Source organism: Acomys minous (assembly GCF_964271855.1).
Source record: "Acomys minous genome assembly, chromosome: 4".
NCBI lineage: Eukaryota > Metazoa > Chordata > Mammalia > Rodentia > Muridae > Acomys > Acomys minous.
The window spans coordinates 131,060,389-131,085,399 of NC_140486.1; the positions used below are offsets into that span (position 1 = coordinate 131,060,389).

Here is a 25,011-nt window from a genome sequence, read left to right on the forward strand (position 1 = left end):
ACCAGCTCCGACCGCCCGTTCATTGAAGTTCTTGCTTTAGACCCACGCAGTAGCCTCCTCACAGGCTGTCTCTTCAGGTTTCCGTTTGGACCTAACTACACGACCCTGTACCTGTCGTTGTCCTAACACAGTGCTCTGAACATTTCTAACTTCCCCAGAAGTGCTTTTCTAAAGACCACTTTCCAGTGTCTCCTCCAGGCTGGCAGTGGCTTCTCTCTCAGCTTGGCCTGAGAGGTTCAGATGGGCTCCTGCGGCTTGTTTGGGTACATGGGGTTCGGAGAGTGGCGGGGGGGGGGGGGGTGATGGGGAGGGGAGGGCCACATCAGCACCGGGACTTTCTGGAGGGTGTGTGCACAGCCACTGCAGCATGCTCTCAACAGCTAAACACATCCCAGATAAGTGGCTTTAGCCAAACCCTTAGCAGCTGATCCTAATCGTCTTACCCCATGGTAGTTCACCTATGGGTGCCAGATATTCTGATTTTAGTGTCTGGTTGTGGCTAAGTCTTAAAGGTACACAGTTCCTGATACACTGAAAACAGTCTAAGTACCCAGTACACCAGAAAGTGTGAAGTGTTAGAGGGAGAAGGGTTAGACCCTCGGGGTTCCGCACAGCTTCTGCACACAAGGGTACCGGGGTCGCCCTACCCTGGGGCGGTCGGAACAGCTGAAGCAGAAATGATGGTACACAAAGGAAGACATTTCTATTTAGTTTCTGAACAGTGGGAACCCGGACAAGGCTCTCAACGACAATGGAAGAGAGAAAGCTATGTTATCGAATGTGTGTTGTTGACTTGGTTTCTTTTCCTCTTGTTGTGGTAAGATATCTTGACAAAGAAACTTTTAAAAAAAGAAAAGAAAGAAAGGCTTATTTTATATCACGTTTCAAAGTATAGTCGCTCATGGAAGGAAAAGCCAAGCAGCAGGAGTGTGACACAGTTGCTCACATTGTATTCACAGTCAAGACGCGAAAGGCAATGAGTGTGTGATACCAAGGCACAGCGTGAGCTCTCTTTATGTAGTACAGAATTCTCTGCCCAGGGAATGGCCAAGCTACCAGTTAAGGTGGGCCTTCTCATGCAAAACAGTGTAATCAAGAGAATCCTCCAAAGACGTAGCTGGAGGGCTACTCCCTGGTGACTGTCAGGTTCACACTGATCACCACAGTCACATGTCAGGTTCACACTGATCACCACAGTCACATGTCAGGTTCACACTGATCACCACAGTCACATGATTCTGTCAGATTCACACTGATTACCACAGTCATGTGACTCTGTCAGGTTCACACTGATCACCACAGTCACATGTCAGGTTCACACTGATCACCACAGTCATGTGACTCTGTAGGTTCACACTGATTACCACAGTCATGTGACTCTGTCAGGTTCACACTGATCACCACAGTCATGTGACTCTGTAGGTTCACACTGATCACCACAGTCATGTGACTCTGTCAGGTTCACACTGATCACCATAGTCATGTGACTCTGTCAGGTTCACACTGATCACCACAGTCATGTGACTCTGTAGGTTCACACTGATCACCACAGTCATGTGACTCTGTCAGGTTCACACTGATCACCACAGTCATGTGACTCTGTCAGGTTCACACTGATTACCACAGTCATGTGAATCTGTCAGGTTCACACTGGTCACCATAGTTGTATTGGAAGGAACTTCATTCTTAGGATACACATGGTTATTCAGGGACAAAGAGCATGTACAAAGTGAGGGCTGTGCTGTTGTTTGAAGATTCCCACAGCTTGCTGGGTAAAACCTGAATTCCTTAGCTCTGAATCAAGAACATACTTATTTGGACTACTGTATATGCGGGGTATATTAGCAACTCTCCCTCACTTTCAGAACAATTTCCAAAGCCAGTGCCATCATGCTCAACTTTCACATACGGACATTGATACCCAGAAAGGTGAAATGCTTCCACAGGGCCAAATTAGAAATCATGCTCATGACTCTCTTCAAACTTTTTTATTTTCTATTCTGTTGTTTATCCACAGTCCACACCCCATGCACCCATGAAATCCTTATACTGACTGCACAGCTCTGCTTGCACCCCTCAGGTGTGGGTGTATCCCTAAGTTCTGCCCACCCCAAACCTCTCTATCATTTATTGATACTCCTTTGTGGAATTCCCTGGTGTTAGTCTTGCTAGAGTCTGTTCTTCCCATTGGTAAACGTCTGGCATGTTCTGTTTGTATCACCCATGAAACTCTTCCTATTTGCACGTGACATGGAAGATGGCATAATACTTCAGAGTATACGCTGGGTGTCAACAGATTGGGCTCTGATTCTGACACAGGATGTGTGTTTTCTCAGTCTCTTGTCCTATGCTAAGTGAGCTTCAGTTTTCTTAAGTAGAAGATCAGCACCACATATTATCTGTAGGACTACTATAAAAATAGACGATCATTCCGAAGATAGCAAGACCCAAACCACTGTCTCCAGTGAAATTTTAGAGCTCTTAAAGATGAAAAAAAATTTCAAAATTGTTGTTTCCATTTCCAGATACTAAGAGCTATGGTTTAAACATATAAAACAACCAATATGATTGCTTAATGAATAAACCAGGGGCCTTGTATAGTATGTTGGCTTGGAATGGATGCAAAGAAAGATTTTTTTTTAAGAATAATGAGATTTAATAAATGGCCACGTATGTGTTCAATGGGGCTGTTGAAGAAAGAATTAAAATCAGTGACGTTTCAATTCTTTGACAAAATTACTAAGCATTAAACCCACATAGGCTAGTTGTGAGGATTAGTAGTTGAAATTGACCCTGTATGTTTCGGCTTAGGATAATGCACTGGTCTTTGCAGCAGTGTGACCGCCAACAACATCCCCTGTCCCTCAGTTCCTGTGGCTTCTTACATGTCTTAGGTAAGGCGTGGTGTCTTCCATAACTACTGTAGCGTAAATGCCAAAGTATCCACAACTCAGTGAGCATTATCAGTGAGACAGTGATAGAGGCAGCCACGATGACCGTGCTAAGAATTTTAACTGAAACAGAAAGGAGCTATGCGTGTTTCATAGAAAAGTTAACATGTTTCCCTGAGAACATTGTTAGAAGCATTATTTTGACAACTGTTGAGTCTCTGGTGTCGTTTAGAAGAATGTGTCACACCTCCAGACAGTCCCCATGGATAATGATGACCTCCCACTTACTGCGTATTGACATTTCAGTGTTCCATAATCCCTGATGACTTGGAGGTTAGGAAAAAAACTAGCAGGTCTATCCAGTAAGTAATAACCTTGTCAATTGCCCCAAAGAACCAGCTGTCTTACAGGCATCGTGGTTCCCAGTTCTGCCCTGTCAGTGTGAGCACTGCTTTGACTGCAGTTAGGGAGGCAATGACGTCAAAAGGAATCCACAGGACTGGACAACATGGCAGTAAGTTGATGGAAGCCTGGCCTCTCGGGGAACTGCCACGAAGGTGTGTCCTGTTCTGCTTCTCCAGTGGTCAGATGTCCTGCAGTGGCCAACCATCTACGGAACACATGGAAGTCTGTAACGGCTTCCGTAAATACAGCTTGTGGGTCCACACATGCCACCACATCCTGTGTGTGGTCTCTCATAACTGGGCCTCGTCATGAAGAGATCCAGAACCTGTTGTAAAACTTTGGATCCTGGCTTGAACAATGAGGACAGAATGGTTGATGGAGGCCAAATATATATATAAAAACATGATTGGAAAGATTTTAGAGGTCTCTTTGGCATCTACTCCATGTGTGCTTTGTCATGTGTTGATCTCTACTTAGCAACACCCCTTTTCCCAGCCTGTAACTCTTTGTGGATGCAGGCTCCAGGAAGTTAAAGGAACTCGGTCAGGACCTGTGATGGTGGAATCTGTTTTTTTTTTGTTGTTGTTGCATCTTCTAAAGCATAGATTCCAGACCCTATGTAGGTGAGATAGGTGAGCGTGGAGTTTGCAACAAAGCAAAACAGACAAACAAACAAAGCTAGCAATGGTAAACATGTCTGAATAAACAATGATCAAATTAATTCAAAATCCAGTAAGTCATGAATTTGAGACAGTAGCAGCAGCACTCAGCCATAGTGCAGCATGACTGCAGCCTCGGTGCTGAGCACACAGCATGTACACTATGAACTGTGTGTGATGCTGTGCTGCACAGAAGCCCTCCTCAGCACTCAGCCTAGGTTCAAGGTCCTTCCTGTTATAAGCTGCGGTGTTCTTGCTGCACATACGAAGCTTTCTGCTCTTACAGAACTGTGATGGTTTAATTAGTGCAGAGACCTTATATGCCCCTGCCACCATTCTCAAACGTGTATCAAAGTGTATTATCTTTGGACTTAACCATGATAGAATATTTGATTTTTTTAATTGCTCTTTGAATGCTGACTTGAGTTTCATTGCGGAAAAAATGTTAAATTTCGAATTGAGATAAGAACAAGATGAAGCAGCCTGCCTCCATCTTAGGCTTAAAAAACCATCTTATAGTAAAGACAGACTAGGACCACTTGTGTTTATGCTTAAGCCTGTATTTCTCAAGGACTGGGCTACGCCCCACCTGCACTGTTGACTGCAAATGGTTCTGTACTGCCTGTTTCTGGAAATGGCAGCCATATCTTGGTTTCAAAAGGTTGCTACAGCCACCTTGCTACCCTACCTTTGTTTCAAAAGGTTTTTATTGTTACGCTGTTATGACTATCTGCTGTTATGGCCACCTTGCAGTCGTGCCTTTGTTTTAGGAGGTTATTATGACTAACTTGTGATGCCTTTGTTCTGCTCCTGTGACCCCCCCCTCCTATTTCTGCCTGCAGAATCCCTCATTTGGAACCCCCTCCTACCCATGAGCTATAGAAACCCTGTCTTCCTTACATCCAAGGCTGACCTCTTCAAGCCTGCCTTTGGGAGAGGCAGCCCATATAAAAAATTAGACAGCCCTAATTTAAAAAAAAATGTTGCTTTAATTCATTTGGCCATGCTGATTTGAGTTGGTGGCCTTTCTCCTTGTATCTTTGGGGTTAACAAACATAATTTCCAATAATCTCTTTTGCCATCTTGTTCTTAGATATTTCTGAAGTATCAGTCTCGCTATAGAAGAGATTTGGATAGAAGTGGTGTGGGGATATTTGTGAGAAATTAAGGATAAGGGAGTTAGAGTCTAAAGAGTGTGTGTGTGTGTGTGTGTGTGTGTGTGTGTGTGTGTGTGTGTGTGTTCAAAGCCAAGGCACGTGCACTAGTCAGGTGTTAATTGTGAAAACACCCCTATATGAGCATTATCTTCCTTTGTGTCAGAGTTAGACCTTACACAGCTGTGTTAGCGTAGGAAAAGGGAAAAGCTGTAAGGAGCCGCCGAGGGTTCCGAGGAGCCGTGACTCCCCAGCCCCTGTTAGTGTGCAGCCGTCGTGGAGATCCAGGATCTGAGTATATCCCTGCACTGGTGTGAGCCATGGAAGAAGAGCTTGTAGAGAAGTGGGGGGGGATGGGGGGCACTGCCACTCAAGAACACAGGCGTCCTGCCCGTGCGCGTCCACATCCGGGAGTTATCTGTGAGCCTGGGGCGGCTTTTGATCAGTAGGCGTGAAGCTAAGCTAGAGACACAGAACAAGACAGCAGCCATAAACTGGACCTTGCTGTGTCTTCTGAATACTTCCTTTCTACTTCGAATCATTAACAGACACACACACACACACACACACACACACACACACACACACACACACATACTCACATGTACTCTTTCAGTGGCAATATAGTAGAAATGGGAAAGAAAATCACAGACGAGGTTTGTTTTTGTTTTTGTTTTCCTGGCAGATTGAAAACCTACTTTGAAGCATTTGCTCTTTTTAATAACCTGTAGAGTGTGTGTGTGTGTGTGTGTGCGCGCGCGTGTGTGTGTGTACTGATTATTACCTAATAACTGCATATAATCATAGGTCACAATGGTAATGCACTGCATGTATATACAATGTGTGCCTCTGAATTGTTCTGTCTCCGTGGCTCCTATGGTACATGGTCCTCTCCCAGGAGCCTGACTCCTGCCACGTTTCATCTTTGCAGACCTCACTGAAGGTCTGTATTTCAGCCTTGTAAGCTGTCAGGGGAGGAAGAAGTCTAGATTTTGAGAAAACAGTCTGTGAGACTCAGCCAGTTTGGCATAGTATGACCCAGAGTGGGAGCACATTACGTATTAATACCATGACATAGCAATTAATGAAAAATAGGTCATGAATGTGAAAAGGGTAAATGTGGGCACATGGGAGGGTTTGCAAGGCAGAAAGGGAAGGGAGAAATGATAAAATTATAGTATGACTTCAAAAATAAAATGTAAAACAAAAATCTTAAATGGCTTTCATGTGTAATTTTTGAACTGGGCATCCCTCATTCTGTAACCCTGAGTTTTCTTGGGAAGGAAAGAGTTTGATTTTATAGGACAAAAGGGCAGAGGAATATAGACAGGTAATTTAAATGTTAATTCCCTTATAAACTTAAAGCAATGCTTTTCATCGTGCTGGAAAAAACTGGGGGTTTTTTGGGGCATTGTCTATTGTCTCTCATTGTCCTAATTTCACGGAAGGTCAGATAGACTTAGTTGGGGCCCGGAGGTGTAGAAGGTTAGCATGGACAATTTCACTTCAGCTCGGTCCGTTTTGCCTAGAGAAGAGGCTCATAACAAGCCAACAGTTGCCTATAAACTTTGTTAACACTAATAAGTTGGGATGAGTCCTGGACTCCTTACCTTATATGAGATGAGTCTGTAGGTCTTTTCCACAAATTCTACCCTTCTAGTAAGGATGGAATTGACCCACACCCACCCACCACCCACCCCCCCACCCCGTGACAAGTTGACTCCTTGTAAACATACAGATTTTAGAGGAGACAGCATGGATGCCTATTCAGAAGAGTCTAGCAGAAACCTTGAAATCCGTGAGGGTAAATTAATGTGGTGATGTACGCACTTTTTAAGTACATGCTCCTGTAGGCTCATCTTGCTCTTGTTACCCCATCTTCCAGATTCCTGGGCCCTCAGGGTGACGTGGCCCTCAAACCTCAGAGAAGCAGTGGTCCTCATCTGAGTTCTTCCTCCACAGAGTTAGACTGTGTCCCTTCTAGTTTTGATGGTCATTAACCTTTGACACCAAGGAAGAGGATCTGAGTCCCCAGCCTCTGGAAATGTCCTGTGATTGTGTGTGTGCATATATATAGTGAAAGCGTTCATCTCAGATCCTTCAAACCCTAATTGTACGGGCTTTTACTTCAATCAATGTAAAAATATTTATCTTAATCAAAGCAGTGCATTATGGATTTTAACACTCTTCAAGTGCTAATGAAGTGGATTCATGACTTCAGTAAATTTTACTTTCAAGTGCTCCTTTCAAACACTGGAAAACCTTCTAATCCTTGAAAAAAAAAATTATATATTAGTCTCTAACATTGCAAAAAAGCTCACGAGAACAGTTTGGGAAGTTTTAGATTCGTAGCACTTGGCCTGGATCATCGCAGCCAAGATGGCTTCCGTCTTGCACTACAGCGTCTTCCACCAGTAAATAATAGTGTCATTGGCACACTCACACTCACTACCCTTCGCGAAGGTGAAGTGACTCCATGGATTGGACATGGGTTGTGTGTTTCTCTCCAAGAATATTTCTTCCTAATTCTTCTGTGCTGGAGCAGCTGTGGTTGCTATGCCATCAGCTTCGTTGCTATGGGGGTGGCCTTGAGTGTTTGCCAGACTGTGATCGGTTATTTCAGAGCCTTATGTTCGGCAGTTGACATTTTTTCTGTGTTGACTCATGCTATTTTATTTTAATTTGAAGGGCAGTCTCAATACTGTTGGTCTGCTTTGAAGGAGCTGAAATTAGATGTAGAAGGGGTCCACTACTTATCTTCTCAGGAAACAGTAAGAACCCAAACGGCCTGCAGAGGAAATGCGTGCCTATACGAGCATTCACAATTAAATGCTTAGAAACTTGCCTGTGTGTGAAGCATGTAACTCCTAGGTCATGAGATTTGGAGAAACAACAAAGGGCGAATGCTGGCATCTATGCAGCCACCCTAAACAGAGAAATCACTTTAAATTGGAGGTGGCTGTATCCTGTTAATTTCTGTGACAACTGTCAAAATCAACACAATTGCTGATGTTTGGGGGTTCATTTGCTCTCTTATATGTGCCAACAGAAACAACCTTTAAAGGACAAGATCCAGAAGCTTCTGTGCCCTGTTGCCTAGTCACTAAGCTGTTTAAACAGGACAAGACACAAGTTTGTAACTTTTCCAAATATACACTCAGCAGTGGGCTCAGGAAGGGACTTGTGAGTAAGCTGGCTTAACACTGCGTAGTTGAGATTTTATTGCCTAGAAGCACATAATGATCGGATTTTATAATCATCTTTTTCATGTGGCATTTGTACTCTTCAATGTCAGATAACACTGGAAGCTAGGTTTATGAGCAAATGTGACATTTTTTAAATAAAATTTATGTCAGAAAATAATTGAACCATTTCCTGAAACATTTATTTATTCTCAACTTGCTAATGAGTTCTTTTTCATTTCAACAATTCTCCATTCTACAAATATGTCCCATCTTTCACAATTAGTATATTGCATGCATTTGTGTTACACTGGATATAGTTTAACATTAATTTTAAGCAGTTACTTTTGCGTTTTATTTTTTTATTAATTTATTCATATTACATCTCAGTTGTTAGCCCATCCCATGTATCCTCCCATTCCTCCCTTCCTCCCACTTCCCCCCTACTCCCCTCCCCTCCCCTAAGTCTGTGTCTGAGGGGGACCTTCTCCTCCTGTATATGCTCATATGGTATCAAGTCTCTCCTTGGTGACCTATTATCTTTCCTCTGAGTGCCACCAGGCATCTCCATCCAAGGCACATGTTCAAATATGGGGCACCAGAGTTTGTGTGAAAGTTAGATCTCCTTCTCCACTCAACAGTGGAGAATGTCCATCGGCTAGTCCGGGTAGGGGTTCAAGGTTTACTGCCTATTTTTTCCTTGGCTGTTGCCACAGTTTGCGGAGGACCCCAGGGCCCAGACTCGCCTGTAGTTTTCCAGGACCCGCTGGATCCTTCTATTTCCTCTTTCTCCCAGGCTTCTCACACCTAAAGTTTCAATAGGATGTCCTCCCCTCTTACACACTATTCTGGTAGGTACAGTTTTTCATGGGGACGTACACCTTGGACTAGTGTCTCGATATAAGTGAGTATATACCATTTAGCTCTTTTTGCTTCTGTGTGAACTCACTCATTATGACAATTTCTAGTTCAATCCATTTGTCCACAAATTTTGGAAATTCCTTGTTTTTAATAGCTGAGTAGTATTCCATAGTGTAAATGTACCACAGTTTCTTTATCCATTCTTCTACTGAGGGATACGTAGGTTGTTTCCAAGTTCTGGCTATTATGAATAAGGCAGCTATGAACATGGTTGAGCATATGTCCCTGTTGTGTGGTAGTGCATCCTCTGGGTATATTCCAAGAAGTGGAATAGCTGGGTCTTGAGGAAGCCCTATTCCCATTTTTCTGAGAAAGCACCAGATAGCTTTCCAAAGTGGTTGTACTAGTTTGCATTCCCACCAGCAATGCAGGAGTGTTCCTCTTTCTCCACACCCTCGCCAGCATGAGGTGTCAGTTGAGTTATTGATCTTAGCCATTCTGATGGGTGTAAGATGGAATCTCAGTGTCGTTTTGATTTGCATTTCTCTGATGACTAAGGAGGTCAAGCATTTCTTTAAGTGTTTCTCAGCCATTTGATATTCCTCTGTTGAGAATTCTCTGTTTAGCTCTGCGCCCCATTTCTCTATTGGGTTATTTGGTTTGGTGGTGTTTAATTTCTTGAGTTCTTTATATATTTTGGATATTAGACCTTTGTCAGATGAAGAGTTGGTGAAGATCTTTTCCCAGTCTGTAGGCTGTTGCTTTGTTCTGTTGACAGTGTCACCTGCCTTACAGAAGCTTCTCAGCCTCATGAGGTCCCATTTATTAATTGTTGATGTTAAGGCCTGGGCTGTTGGTGTTCTGTTCAGGAAGTTGTCTCCTGTGCCTATGAGTTCCAGACTCTTCCCCACTTTTTCCTCTAACTGGGTTAATGTCTGTGTTTTTAGGTTGAGGTCTTTAATCCACTTGGACTTGAGTTTTGTGCATGGTGACAAATAGGAGTCTAATTTCATTTTTCTACATGTAGACATCCAGTTAGACCAGCACCATTTGTTGAAGATGCTGTCGTTTTTCCATTGAATGGATTTGGCTTCTTTGTTGAAAATCAAGTGAGCAAATGTGTGTGGATTCACCTTTGGGTCTTCAGTTCGATTCCATTGATCCACTAGCCTATTGCTGTGCCAGTACCATGCTGTTTTAATTACTATTGCTCTATAGTACAACTTGAGATCAGGTATGGAGATTCCTCCAGAGGATCTTTTATTGTATAGGATTGTTTTTGCTATTCTGGTTAAGCAGTTACTTTTGAAGCATTTTTTTTCAGTCTGGTAACATACAGATGCATGGATACAGATATATTTTCTGAGGAGAGGTAAGGTTCTTCTCATGCTAGATGAAATGTGATAACGGAAGACTAAAACTTCAGAATAAAAATAATTTTCATGCCATGGTCACAAGACCATGCCAAGTGCTGGTATGTATTAGCATGGATTCATATTTGTGCATATTTAAACCTTAAGTGAAAAGCATTAAGCTGCCTAACAAAGGCTGTATCTTCCTCCCTGTCCTCCATGCCCTGGAAGGAAATAAGCAAAGACGTTTTTAAAACTGACTGAATACCAGCATTCTTTCTCAGCTATTTACAAAAAAAAATGGCTTAAATCGTTCTTTTTGTGGGAAATATTTGAGAGGGCAGTATCTAATTTTGTTCTTATTTAAATAATGAAATAAATCTCATTTTCATCTGTAGATTAGGTTAAGTCGCACGGCTCCATCCATCTTTCCCCATCTGATTTTGCTGCTCCCACACTTGGCTGAGCTTTTTATCTGTTGAAGGGACCAGAGCTTGCCGGGCAGGGCAGTTCCTGCATCCTCTTTGCCATGGAACGTCTTGTCCAAGGGATTAAGATACACTCAACTCCCTTGTGTCCCCTCATCGCTCCAACCATACCTTTATCTTGGCTGTTGTTGTATTCTTGCCTGGGCGGTACCTGCGGCTTCCTTGTCACTCTGTCTCCATCCCCAGACTTCTCTCGGCATTTTCCCAAAACAGTAACAATAACTCCTGCTCGCTGTTTCTCTCCATCTGGACATTTAATAGGCCGTTAATACATGTAACATGTCCAGTCCTAACAATGGAAGTTTTTCATTCTTGGTGGGTTTTTTTGTAAGCCAAGGTAAAACACATTCCATTAATCTGTTTCTAAGCCTAGAAGCCTTGTGGATCCTTCTTAGCTTCTCCCTTTCATGTCCAGCACTGAATTGAAAAACCAAGCTCTATTGGGTCAATATGATAATATGTAGAGTCTTCACGTGCATTCTCTCTTGTCCTAGCCTAACCTGATGCCCAGGCATGGCAGTGGTCCCCAGCAGTTGCTCTGATCTCACTCCCAGAGTGCTGCCTTACCACCTTTGGTGAGGGGGGTGTTTTAAAACAAGGATCTGGAGAGTTTCCAAGCTTGGCCATGAACTTGAGGTGTAAGGCGAGGCCCACCACCACTGACCCATTTGTGCCAGCTAAGACTCGACTCTCTGTTCCGTAATATCAAAAACCAGCAAGCCCTGCTGCAAACCAAGTGCTCAAACCAATGACCCTGCTGGGGAACTGCACACTGTCCATTTCTGGAACTTTCTGTTATTCCAAGGAGCAACTCTATCCAGTTAGCAATAGCATGTCTGCCTTCGCAGTTCCTGGCAACAATTGCTTCATCTTTTATCTCTATATGAGTTCTCTTATCCCAGAAATCTCACTTATCTGAAGTCATGCAACATCTGTCCTTTTCTGGGTAGTTTTTTTTTGTCTTTTGCTTAGCAATAACATATTCATAGTTCTTAAAAGTTATAGTATCATCACAATTTTCATATGGCTGGATAATATTGGTCTGAGTGCTTGTCTCACATTTCCACGGTTTGTGCTCATGGACACATGGGCTGCTCTCTGCCTATTGGCTGTTGTGGGTTAAGGAGAGTATGAAAGTTAACGTGATAGCGTCTATCGTGGGTCTGTGCTTTCAGTTCTTTGGGGTGTGTATTAAGACACAGAAGGTCAACATCAGATGATGCCTCTGTGTTTAACTTCCCTAGGGATGCTATCCTGCTTTCCACAACAGCTCTACCACTGAGCTTTACCACCAGCAACCCAAAGAAACTCGGTTCCTCTGTTTCCTTGTCAATACATTGTATTCTGCTTGTGTCTTTTCATACTCAGGGCATCAATGCCAGGGTGCCTGAGGTGGCCACGTGTTACAGCTTGATTTGCGTTCTCCTCGTGTTCGATGGCACTGTGGGACTATTGGCCTCTTGTTTTGTTTTGGTTCTGGTTGTTGAGACAGGGTCTCTCATAGCCCAGACTGGTTTCAGACTCAGTTACGTAGCTGAGAAAAGCCTTGAGCTCCTGGTCTCTTTCTTTTCTCAATGGGACCATGAACATCTGCCCACCAAAGCAGTAAATAAGGAATTCACTATAGGTGAAAATGTACTTCTACAGGAGCATGGTAGAGGGTTATTCAAAAATGTATCTTCAGCAATTCAATGTTCAAGCAAGTTAATAAGCAAAGACCAAGGACATTTTTAAAGGCTATGTAAATCAGTTTCAGATGTTTTTATTGGAATAGGGGATTTCAGATTATTTACTTAATTATTGTCATAACTGACATAGCACAACAGCTCTGGAGAATGATTTTTTAATTGTCACAGAATAAAAGATAATGTTAGAATGTTGAGTTTGCCTAAAGTAGCTTGGTGCCAGAATAAAATATATCTCTGGAATCTATATGACTTCATCTCATTCCTGAAAGCAGGACCACATCCTCCCATTGGCCCCCTATAGTCTCTGGGTTACTAGTTACTGCTTTCTGTAGCTTTTCCCACTATCATGGGTTTTGATTATATGTGCAAAACTATAGGATACTGTTTTAGTCAGCATCCTGCAAAGATAGACCCACGAGGGAAGAAGGGAGAAGGTGAGAGGGCCTTCATTCATCAGGGAGCTGACGCACAGGTGATGGAGAAGTCCATGCAAGCTGGGTGCCCTTGTGGCTCAGTGCCGAGGATGCCAGGGGCAGATGCTCAGCTGGAGCCAGAAGCCCTACGACCCCAGATGGATGCTACTGCGTGTTCTGGAGCCCACAGGTCAAAGAGTAGGGAGCTGTGATGTCCAGGAGCAGGAGAAGTGGTGTGCCCACATCTAAGAGCCAGCAACCTGCTCTTTGCCTGCCAGGCCCACCGCTGCTTGCATGGTAGCCACCCGGATTGAGACTTCCATCCATCCTACTGACTCAAAAAGTCTGAGATAGTTCTTCATTCACTCAGACAGACGCCGAACATTGGCACCACATGAAAACTAAACAACTCTTGAGGAGTCATAGCTTTGGATCGTCTAGAACCAGTAGCTAAATCAAAAAAAAAAAAAAACCTTAATTCATAATATGTTACTTCTTTAAAGCAGATTGCTATTTTTTTTTTTACCATTGTGATGCCTGGATGCCTGGATACAAATCTGAGTGTAAACAGGAAGATGTCTATACCGTCTACTGCTCTACCTCTGGCACCTGAAACAGTGTTTAACAAGTGGTAGACTTGTAACGCTCACTCAGTGGAGGACTACATTTCTTTAAACATTGGCTTACTGTTTAAAAGGAAATAACCCTGTAGCTGCCTTTGTTTTATAGAAACCAGACTTCCTGTCAGGAAATGCGAATCCGTCGTCCCAGCCAAGCTCCATATGAGCTGTGTGTGTGCCTTTGCCATTCTTACCAGCTCTCTGTGCCGTGGACAGATACCACTGATGGACAGCAAACCCCGACCTAGTGTTCGGGTCACTGATTGGCCAGTGACTAGCTGTGGGAGTCCAGGACACAGCTGCCTGGGAGTGGAGTTACAGTTGGAGGCCGTGGGGCCAGCGTTGCCAGCTGGCATATACAGGCTTACAAGCAAGACTTCTCTACTCTCTGGCAACTGAAATTTTGGCTCTAATATTTGAACTAGTCACCAACTTGATTCAAAACTAATAAGGCTCTTCTATGTTTTGGCAGGAAAGTTGTTTTTTTTTTTTTAAGAATACAGGAAGCTGCATCTAAAACAGAATAATATAGGGAATAATGATACAAAGAAGTACAGTGAATCCCAGCTCTGAGATTTGTGTGAGTCTTTGGCCAGATAACGTAATCTTTGGGCCTCGATTTTGGCATCCATGAAATGGGATGATGATAGTCCCACCTAAGTGAAGTAAATAACTTAAAGCTCCTACGACGCGGTAACGTTTGTAAGCTTGACAGCCAGGTGAATGCAAAGTTGTTAAGATAGATGTGTGGGAAGGATTCGTGGAGAATGAAGTCATAACATTTGTCCTGAGACAAATACTGAGCGATGAAATTGAGACCTCTTCTCCTGGTGTTGCAAGTTGGCCATAGCAGCTGCCTCAAGGGGATCGTGAACCCTGGGTCACCACTGCTCTGTGTAGGGAGCAATGTTTGCCCCCACATAGGAAGTATTCCGTACTGTAGCCATTTTTATTGTGTATGCCAAGCTCATCCAGAGAAGGCATGGTCCAAGACATGTCAGGAGCAGTCCGCGAGCGAAGAGACAGTGATGGGATCTGTGTGCTTGGCAGCGTGTATTCCAAGAGTCTAGTGACTTCTTCTTCCCTATAGGAGAGTAAGTATAATCACACTGTAACCATACTCCTTTAATGGGACAGGAAACAAGCCTATGCACCAAGTGATGGAGAGGCCATTGTCAGTTAGAGGGAATTGTTGAGACAGTTTTGAATATACATTGCCTCAGTTTTAAAGACGCATTCACGGTTTGGAAAGAGACCTCCATGCGCTTTTGAACATGGGTTGAGTCAGAAGGGCATTCTTAACAGGAATAAACAGATGGTCCTCACTTCTCCCTTTAAAATGTCGTGCCTGGCTATGGCAGTGACTCAGTAAGTAAAGTGCTGGCCTTGCAAGCCATGTGAATGCCTGGTGGATGTGGCTGCCTGCCTACAATCACAGCAAATGAGGGGGAAAGATAAGGCGAAACTCCCTCGGCGACCTGGCTGGGTAGCTAGCTACAAAAGCCAGCATTGGCTTCAGCCGAGAGACCTTGACTCCGTAAGTGAGGTTGGGAGTGATCAAAGAAAAAAAAATCACTCATTTTAGCCTTGTACTTCCACGTGCATGCAAACACAAGTGCACCTCACACGCATGTGTACCTCCACACACGCAAACATGCTCACATAGACATACCCAAAAATATTTTAACACATAAAAGTCATTTAAGTCTAACTAATTGGGTTGTTACAGGGAACAATGTATAACTTTGACACTTGCAATTTGGTGAGTTCGGGCATATACTCCTTTTTAATTTTTTTTAAACATACACTCTTTAAGATGCGACTGTTCCATGAGAGTATCAGGTGTCTCTGTTATTTACTAGTTAGAGTAAATTTCTTTTATTACTCTCTGTCTCTGATGAATATTTCACAATGAATGAAATGGGGTTTTAAATAGAAAATTTAAGCTAAATTAGAAATTAAACCAATCCGAGCATGTTGGTGCATGCCTGTAATCTCAGCACTCCAGGAGGCAGAGGCAGGCAGATCTCTGTGAGTTCAAGGCCAGCCTGGTCTAAAGAGTGAGTTCAGAACCTCCAAGGCTACACAGAGAAACCCTGCCTCAGAAAGGGAAAAAAGTAAATGGAATTTAAAACTAAGGTCCTTTTGAAGGGTGTTGTTTCAGGTTAGGAAACTAAATGTATTTAGTTTGTAGTTGTACTGGGATTGCAGTCCTAGATGGATCATTTCCAGGATCCCATAGACGGACCATTTACCACTGGAGCTCTGAGCTAGTGCCTGCAGCCCTGATGGAGTCTGTGCCAGTCCATCACAATAGGATGAGCATTAACGGCCCTGTGATTTTCAGGGTCCAGGGAAAAATGAAGACACAGCCCCTTTGTTCAGAACGTAGGTACCAGGGGCCACAAAAGTCGCTAATGCACAAGCCATTTCCTCTTCTGCCAGGTCTTTTCATGTACCTCAGTGGCTTTGGTTGACCTTGCATGTTGTTCTGAGTGAAAGCAGAAATTGATGGCATAAATTACTGATGTGAATTTTACCATTTGGCTTTGTACTGTCCAGTGTGTATATAAAGTACTCAATACAGAGTCACAAATATGTTCTTATTTTGGCTTCATGGACCATTTATATGCCTTTTGTTCTTACCAAAACAGTGAAAATTCAGCACAGACCTTTCCCGGACTGTCATTACTTCACTCTCAAACGTTTGTACATTCCAGCGACTACCTCCCTCTGGCTTACCGAGGAGTAGATGGGCTGCAAGAAAGAACCATGTGGACCGTTTCTTCCCTTTTCTGTCTTTCCTTGTCATCTTCACTCTGTGGTTGGATGACACAAGGAAAGCACGTGATAGGAAGGAGGTATGGCAGGTCTCTTTCCTAGAACAACGCTGCCTCCTTCATGATTTGGAGGGAATCCTGGTCTCCAGAGAAACACAGGCTCCTTTGCGCTTCACCCTCTCTGCTTAGTCTTAGATACTCCGTGTTTGCTCAGCTTTGCTCCTGAATCTCACTCATCCCCGTTGGCTGCCTGTCTAGTGCCCTGTCCTGCAGAGTGAGCATAAAGCAAGGCGGTAAGGGGTGTCTACAGACATGTGTGGCATACACACGTTCTTGCCCCTAGCACAGCCAAGTCTTGTTGGAATTTACCCACAATGCACTGCTTTGAGTTCAATGAACCATGAGTCTTTTTAAGCCCACAGATCACACAACCAGGAAGCCAGCCTTGCCTTGAGGTTTCTTATCCACAACTGAGGAATCACCTAACAATGTGGTTTGCAAAGGAGGTGAAAAACCGCATGGACTTTCCTTTACGTTACACAAACTAACACTGCCTCAGACGTGTGGGAAGTCACAAAACATGGGACACGGCATCCCCCTGGAGGAGGAGGTTGAGGGGACCACCAGGCAGCCAAGTGGCGTAATGTATCTTCTTAACGTGTCTTCAAGCAAACCTAATTTTTGTGAGTTTTATCACAAAATGCAAAAGTTGATTAAAAATAACATTTCCATCATATGCTGTTATTGTATAAAAGAGATACTGGATAAAAACAAACTGAGAGGAAATTACCTGGGGAACAGCACAGTTAGTCCTGGCTTTGCCGCTGGTTAGTTGTGGCCTAGGAAATATGGTTTCGTCTCTCTAGTCCCAAAGACTTTACCTGTAAAGGTAGGCTTGAACAGAGACAGTTTCTAGTTTAGTATTTATGCAGAGAACGAGGTATTTATGCCACAGCAACCACTAGAAGACAGTGTACATAGCAGCTGTAAGCTGTAAGGACTTAACACAAAGTGCTCTGTTTGCCCAGAAGTGAAGGCCAGTGATTACCGAATGGGACCTCCTGAAGATGCAAAGTGTCTACGCAGCAAAGGGGTGTGGTCTCCTAAGGAATTCTTCCCAGGGTTGCAAGAGGTTGTGACCCTAAGCACATGCATGCTCAGGGCGGTTATTGGATCTGTGCTTTGAATGTTTGTCTGCCACGTAGTCCATCCCTTCCTTATCATAAAGGTCTGTGGATCATTGTTACATGTTACACATGTGAGCTATAGAATAGCAAACAAGCAAGACACACATTTAAGGCGGGACCAGGGGAGCAAGATTTAATACAAGTTGGGAGGCCTCAGATTCCCAGGCTGTTTTCTTTTATTTTTCTTTAGATGTTTTTCATTTCTTCTTGTCCAAAGTGAACTTTGCCGACTCCCTGGAAATTCTACTCATGACTTATTGACTCTTGTTATTATTTTATCAGCAGATTATCTTCCCTATATTTAAAACAACTGACAAAAAGTAAAACAGAAATGTTCATGTCTTGTAGGAGTTGTTCACAGATAAACTCAGTCATAGTGTAGTCAACAACAGCAATAAATAAATAAATAAATAAATGCATAATAAAAATTGAATAAGTCCTAAGATCATAAGACTCATCGATTTCCTGTAGGTACCAAATTTTATGTGTTTTATATTATATACCTCTCTGTATAATCAATCATCTTTGGTAAATAAAAATAAGAATGCAACCAGTTTTCTGAACTAATTGTGTAGCCCACCATGCCCATGCCTGTCCCCCGCATACCAGTGTTGTGTACCCCCATGACCTCCATGACAAGCCAGCAAGGCACCAACATCCACATTTATCACTGCATCATACTTATCATGTCTTTGTGCTTAGGAAATGCCCCCTGGTGTATTCCCACATGCTAGTAGTGCCTGGGATGTGATAATGCGTGTTTGTGGCGTGGTGTGTGTGAGTGAATGCGTGAGGAGTGTGAGGAGGTGTGAGCGTTTGTGCTATTCTAAAGCTCATCGGCAGGTAGTCTGTAAACAGCAGCATGGAAGTCCCAAGAGACCTAGTTAGTCTGACAAGTCAGAAATCTTGTAAAAACAGGGAGAAGATTGAGGAAGCTTCTCAACTGTCTTCTATCGGTCATCTATCTATCTATCTATCTATCATCTATCATCTATCTATCTATCTATCATCTATCTATCTATCATCTATCATCTATCTATCTATCATCTATCTATCTATCTATCATCTATCTATCTATCTATCATCTATCTATGTATCTATCTACCTATCTACCTATATATCATCTATTTGTCACCTGTCTATCATCTATCTATCTATCTACCATCTATCTATCGATATCATCTATCTATCATAAATATAGTCCATAAAAATATAAATCTATTATAAATGTAGTTCATTAAAGTACAGGCATTCCATAAAATTTAATGCATATATAGTTTGCATTTCCCTTTCCGTATCCTCAGGCAATGTTTTTAAATAGCCTCTCTCAAAAACTGGAAGTGGTTGGCTTATGCAGTAACTCCCATGAAATGAATGGTATTAGCTATATTAAACTCTGACATCAAAGTTAAACCAAAAAACTTTCAAAATAAGAGTAACACAAAAAATTAATTTTAAAACAATTTTGTTGCAGAAATATCCCATAGATATTTCAGCTCAGGGGAATCATGGGATAGAGGTTAAGAGAGGAAAGGGGAGACAAATGAACTCAGGAATTTCCTTTACCAAGTGCCAGCCTTGTCCTCTTTGTGCAAACCACTCATGGTAACCTAACCAGCAATGGCCAGGAGCAAGGACTTCATGCCCAAGCAGCTGACATGTGGTATTCTTGATGGTAGGAGAATTTCAGGTATTAGGCAGACACCAGAGAAGGGGTCTTAGCAGACACCCCACAGTATCTACATCTAGAAAAAAGATAGTTTAGTAATACAAGACGAACCATTGAATCAAAAAGTAATGTGAAAATTCCAGAAACAACATATGTGTAAATTCAACATAGATATGGATGAAAAACAAAAATCTGAGTAAATCTCCCATCACTCCAGTAACTATTGTTGTCCTTGCACTCTTCTTTTTCTAGAACACACGGGCTAAATAACTGCTACTTGACCAAAGCAAATTTTAAGCGGGGAAGTAGAGCCCCTCAGGATGGGGAAAAGTGAGAGGCCCAGAGAAAGAGTTGCACATGCTCAGTCCCATCACTAAGAAGCAAATGCCTGGAACAAGTCAGCGTTTGGGGCTCTTTGTGGTGAAGACGGTGAAGAGCCAGGAGCACGCCTGCCTGCCTGCACTGATGGCAGCTTCGAGCACTTTCCCCAGCCCCTGGCTCACCCAGGAACGTCCCAGCTGAGAGTTAGGCATGGCGGTCCCTGTACCTGCAGTGGTAGCTACCCCGGGGACTGACATAGAGGATGCAAGGGCAGCTGGGTAACAAAGATGCTGCCTCAAAATATTTGATTAAAGGCGAAATTTCACAATCCTATAATTTGCATTTTTAAGATTTCCGGGTGGCAAGGATAGGCAACCACATTTGGGACCCACTGCACCCTACACAAGGTAGCATCTAATAGTCCTTTTACTAATTAAAGTAGATGTTTACCCAATAATTATATAACTCTTCCAATGATCTATTTGTAACAAAACCTATTTTTCGTTCATATTCTGTAATCTGGTATTTTTTTTTTTAGAAATTGCGTCATTTCTCCTCTTTAAATGAACAACACTATTTAGTTGAATATTTAGACTCTATTTAGTACAAAATAAAGGGTCAAATAAATATTCATGAATAGATATGACGTGGTCAAGCTCTTTGTGTTTAAAAAAATCAGCATTTATTCATTCTCTTTTAAATAAGTTGGTCCTCACATGTACGGGAAGACATTCTCCTCAGACTTTGTTTTAATGGAACATTGAGACTACTAAACAGGATAGCAGTTCATAAGTCAGGGCTTCAGGTGTTTAAATTGTAACTGATAACGGAAAAGTCATATTGTCTTCTCTAGGATGAAGGAATGAGCCATGTGGCCCGTATTGCATTTCTAGGGGACCTTATTAGGTGCTGTGTAAATACGTAGCGTGGTTGCGTTAGGTCTGATCTCATTTTCCACTGCTGAGGGTCTCCTAACACACATCAGCTGTGCCAGCCTCAGGACAATACTAAGATGGTGTCACGTGTGATCTCTTTGAAGGCCCCACAGTACTGGGTGATGGGACCCAGGCGGAAGCCCTGGCATACAGCTTTGCCTCTGACATCTCTGAGAAAGTGATCAGACCACATCACCCCCATGGCCTCTGAGCCCTGTTCTGAAACATGAACTCTGTCTTAAAGTTCTTACAATGACTATGTTAAAACAACAGTCACACTGTTCATCTCAATTGTGAATCTGGACTACATGTCTGCTTATTGCTTTAATGTGTTTTCCCCTTCCGTTCTGAAAATATTTTCGTGTGCGACCAAGGCATACAGAGTTATGTTGCTTAAAAAAAAAAAACAGGAGGTACCCCAGCAATTTAAAACATCAGGCCATTTGTGCGATGAGTCCTGCCTGTGACCAGCTGGGACAGAGAATCACAGCTCCACACATGGCATGTGCTGTGCACTGAGACAACTGCCATCTCACAGTGTGGCCCGGATATAACCTCTGTGTAGTCGCATTGTAAGAAAGCACCGTTGATAATCCTGTGAATGGCTTGACTTGGGCGTCAGCGAGGCCGTACTTGGGAGTAAGATGCCATGTTGGATAGTACTGTGATGTCAGAGAGACCATAGTGGGAAGAATGTCAATTTTTAGTTCTTTTTAAGCCATTTGGTTACTGGCAGTGTCAATAAGACATGTAGTTCCCAGGAAATGACTAAAATCTCATGCACATGCTGTGACCTTACAAAATCATGTATTTGATATTTGTACTTACTACTTTTTAAAATATTTGTGTTTATTATTTTACATTGTGTGTATTTGGGGGGATCTTTGTACATGAATACAGGTGCCTGAAAAGGCCAGAGGTGACTAGCATTACAGGTGGCTGTGAGCCTTCAGATGTTGGGGGCGGGGAGGGGAGCAGCAAGGAACTGAATCTAGGTCCTCTGCAGAAGCAGAATATGTTCTTCACCCCTGAGTCATCTCTCCCCACCCCCCTTTACCACTTTTTAAAGAGAATACAGTGATGGTTACAGACAAGCATGTTGGAGAATATCAAGCTTACCTACAATAGTGGCATTTTTTTTTCTGGTTGATTTGATTTTTCTGAGATACGTAGAGATACTGGGTGCGATATTATCACAAGTGCGGTATTAACGCTGTGTAGGTTTCCTGTGCTGTTTTCTGTCTCACACCATTGGTCTTAATGGCTGCCAGTGTCGTTTTTATGAGATCAGTCCTCAGTGAGTTTCGGTTTCAAACAAGTCATCGTGTCTAATTGTTGCATTTGTTATCTTTCAGAGCAGTTGAACATCACATAGCAAGAGTGACATCTGGTTAACAGTATCACAGCAACCTGAAGCTCGGATTGCCTTCTGTGTTGGAAGTAAAAAGAAAAAAATGCAAAAGTGATCACCAAAGGTAAAGCCTCATTTCCTTTGTATTAGCCCACTCTATAACACCCTTTTAAGATGCGCTATATGGAAGTATTTTTCTCTTTTTATAGTGTGATATATTTCTACCTTGAGATTTCAAAGCTACAGCCAGGCTATAGAACTTAAACCTTCTTTTTAAGCTCCTTGGTTACCTGTACAGACTTTGACGGAGATAGAGTTCACATGTGGGGTAATTGCTGCTGTCGATCTAGAATGTCAGATCTGTGGGCCAAAAATTGCTGGAGGTGAGGTTAAGCGTGGAATAAAAGAAATCAACAGTGCAGCATCCACTTTGTGTTTTCTTTGCATGCTGTACAAATTTTGCATTTGTCAGCACAGGCATGGCCACTGTGATCTAAATCTGGTAGGAAAGGCAGTGGGATTGCTGCGTCCCAGGCTTCGGTCTCCACTCCCTTCCTTTCATGTGCTCCGTTAGGAGGGGAAGACCGTAAAATGTGTAAGTCAAATGCGTTACATGCGTGGTGTCAGATCGGGAGGGGATTAGTACTGCTGGAGGCATCAGTGAGCTGCTCTCCTGTTTGGGTTGCTTGTACAACAAAGACAAGGACTTGAAAATGGCACATTACCAGGAAGCTGATCCCGCAAACCAAGATAGAGAACAACTGGGCCGTCTTACTGGAACGTGATGTAATTTACAGCCAAGGCGGGAGGGTAGTAAGATTGAGTCCAGACTGAACTACACAGCAAGATTCTGCCTCTGGAAAGGACAGAAGTATAGATAGTGACGTAGCCAGAACATGGGTGGGTTAATGAACCTGCCCCAGGAATCATGGGAACTTGACTCCTCATACACCTCCCATGGAGGTTTGGATGCTGTCTGGAACCTGCGCCTGGAAGGCATCCAGTAGGAGAATCCCTCTCTGGGTCTGCCAAGGAGGGCATGAGCCCCCCACAGTGTAAGGATGTGTTAGCAGCAAAACACTCAGTTATCTCTGAAGTGATAAAGACCGGCAGAATCTGATGCAGAGGGGAACTGTCCGTTGCTGCAGCTGTGGCTGCAATTGCAAGTGGTCCAGAGGTCCTTTTCAGCCAATCGGTGACTTTGTTACAGGCTCCTTTTGCCTGATTTTGAAACAGATCATTTTTTCTCCCTGATGAAGCATCTGAGAAGAAAGTGCTTCATGTTTTAAAATCCCATCTAAGTGTCAGGAAGCCAGAATGAATGGTTTCAAGATAAATTTTTACCAATAGATACGTGCCCAAAATGAGGCATGCATCTTGGCATACAGTATTTTTAATATATAAATATATTATACGTCATCATTATATAAATATATACACACTATTGATTTCAGAGTGCATTGAGCATTTTTGGAAGAGTTATAAATAGTGTAATAACTTTTACTAGTACTGTAGAAGTTACTGAGTATTATTCACACTGAAAGTATGTAAACATGTATGCTTGCTCTTTGTCTCCTTCCTCCTCCCCTTCCCCCTCCTCCTCTTCTTTTTCTTCTTCTTTATTCTTCTTCCTCTCTCCCACTCCTTCCTTCCCTCCCTCCCTCCACACCCTCTCCTCTCTCTCTCTCTCTCTCTCTCTCTCTCTCTCTCTCTCTCTCTCTCTCTCTCTCTCATCTCTAGAGGATAATTTGAGTGAGTTGGTTCTCTCTCACTCCACCATACTCAGTATATGGACTTCCTGTTAGGCCCACTTACTGGCTAGGCCATCTCATTGGCCCGACTCCTTTCTCCTCCTCCTCCTCCTCTTCCTCCTCTTCCTCCTCCTCCTCTTCTTCCTCCTCCTCCTCCTCCCCCTTCTCCTCCTCCTCCTCCTCCTCCTCTTCTTCTTCTTCTTCTTCTTCTTCTTCATTAAACTGTTAAACAGTAAAGTTAAGTTGGATAAAAAATGGTGGTTTTGTTTTTTAAAAATCTATATAATCACACTAGAAGATATGGCTAGAAAGGAATTAGCTATTAACTGTGTAACTTACAAGTAGACATTATCAAACACCTCACTAGTGCCTAGTGATGCACAGCTTTCTAATGAGAGCAGTGAAAGTGGTGTGCAGGGAGCAGTGTCAGGGGGGGCAGGAGAAGGCGGTGGACAGTGTCCAGGCAAGCTGTGGCGGATGGCCAGGCAGAAACACCAAAAGGAGCAGACAGAGGCAGACCCTGAGTTGACAAGACTTGGCCGGCAGTGGGGAGGTGCTGCTCAGAACACATCCTACCATGAGCACGAGGTGCAAAAGGAGTAACTGTCCTGGAGACTTTGCCACATGACAAGTTCCCTTCCTGGTCACACTTGTCACCACCTCTCACTGGGTCCAAGTCTTCAGACATGAAAACTCTGATTATATCTTGTTTCAGCTCAGATCAAATATTCTCAGATTTACTACTCCATTGTTATCTGAATTGCTAATTCAGAAGATTTTAAAGCCTGCCACTCAGTTTGCCGGCTTTTAATTTTTGACTTCACTCACCCGTGGTCTAGCGCACTGTCTAGGAAGGACTATCTGTGGTTTGTGAGGCTTCCGGCTGCGTTTGTAGGTCTGTGGTTGGTTGGCATAGATCAGTGCAGCATAAGAACACGGATGTGCATTTTTAACAAGCTGTGAGCAGATGCTTTCCGGTTTGTTTGGGAGCAGCTGCATAACATGGATGATTGGGGCGGTGTGGCGCTGTAATGCTCACGTCACAGATTAAGTTAGGGCGAGACTAGGCTTTCTTGCCAGCTCACACTATGGAGAGTTGTATTCGCTCCAGATAGGATCTGAGTCTTGGAATGAAATGAGATTTATTAGCATGGTGGCACAAGCCTTTAATCCCAGCATTGGAGAGGCAGTGGCAGGTAGACCTCCTAGTTCAAAGCTGGTCTAGTCACATAGAGTGCTGCAAAGTAAGACATTGATTCAAAAAAAGGAAAAATATTAAAATATATATATGGTCTTATTTGTAA

At 43.1% G+C, this 25,011-nt stretch overlaps 1 protein-coding gene across 4 annotated transcripts in view; it reads left to right on the forward strand.

The window, feature by feature from the left end:
- The window catches only part of DLGAP1 (DLG associated protein 1), a gene marked incomplete at its 5' end in the record, with an annotated part of 765,236 nt that overhangs the window by 231,288 nt on the left and 508,937 nt on the right, over positions 1–25,011 (forward strand). For 3 of the 4 annotated variants that reach the window (XM_084779899.1, XM_084779898.1, XM_084779889.1), the window contains one exon: positions 21,961–22,080. The remainder of the gene's footprint in view (positions 1–21,960; positions 22,081–25,011) is intronic. The other variant, XM_084779897.1, reaches the window with a different exon arrangement.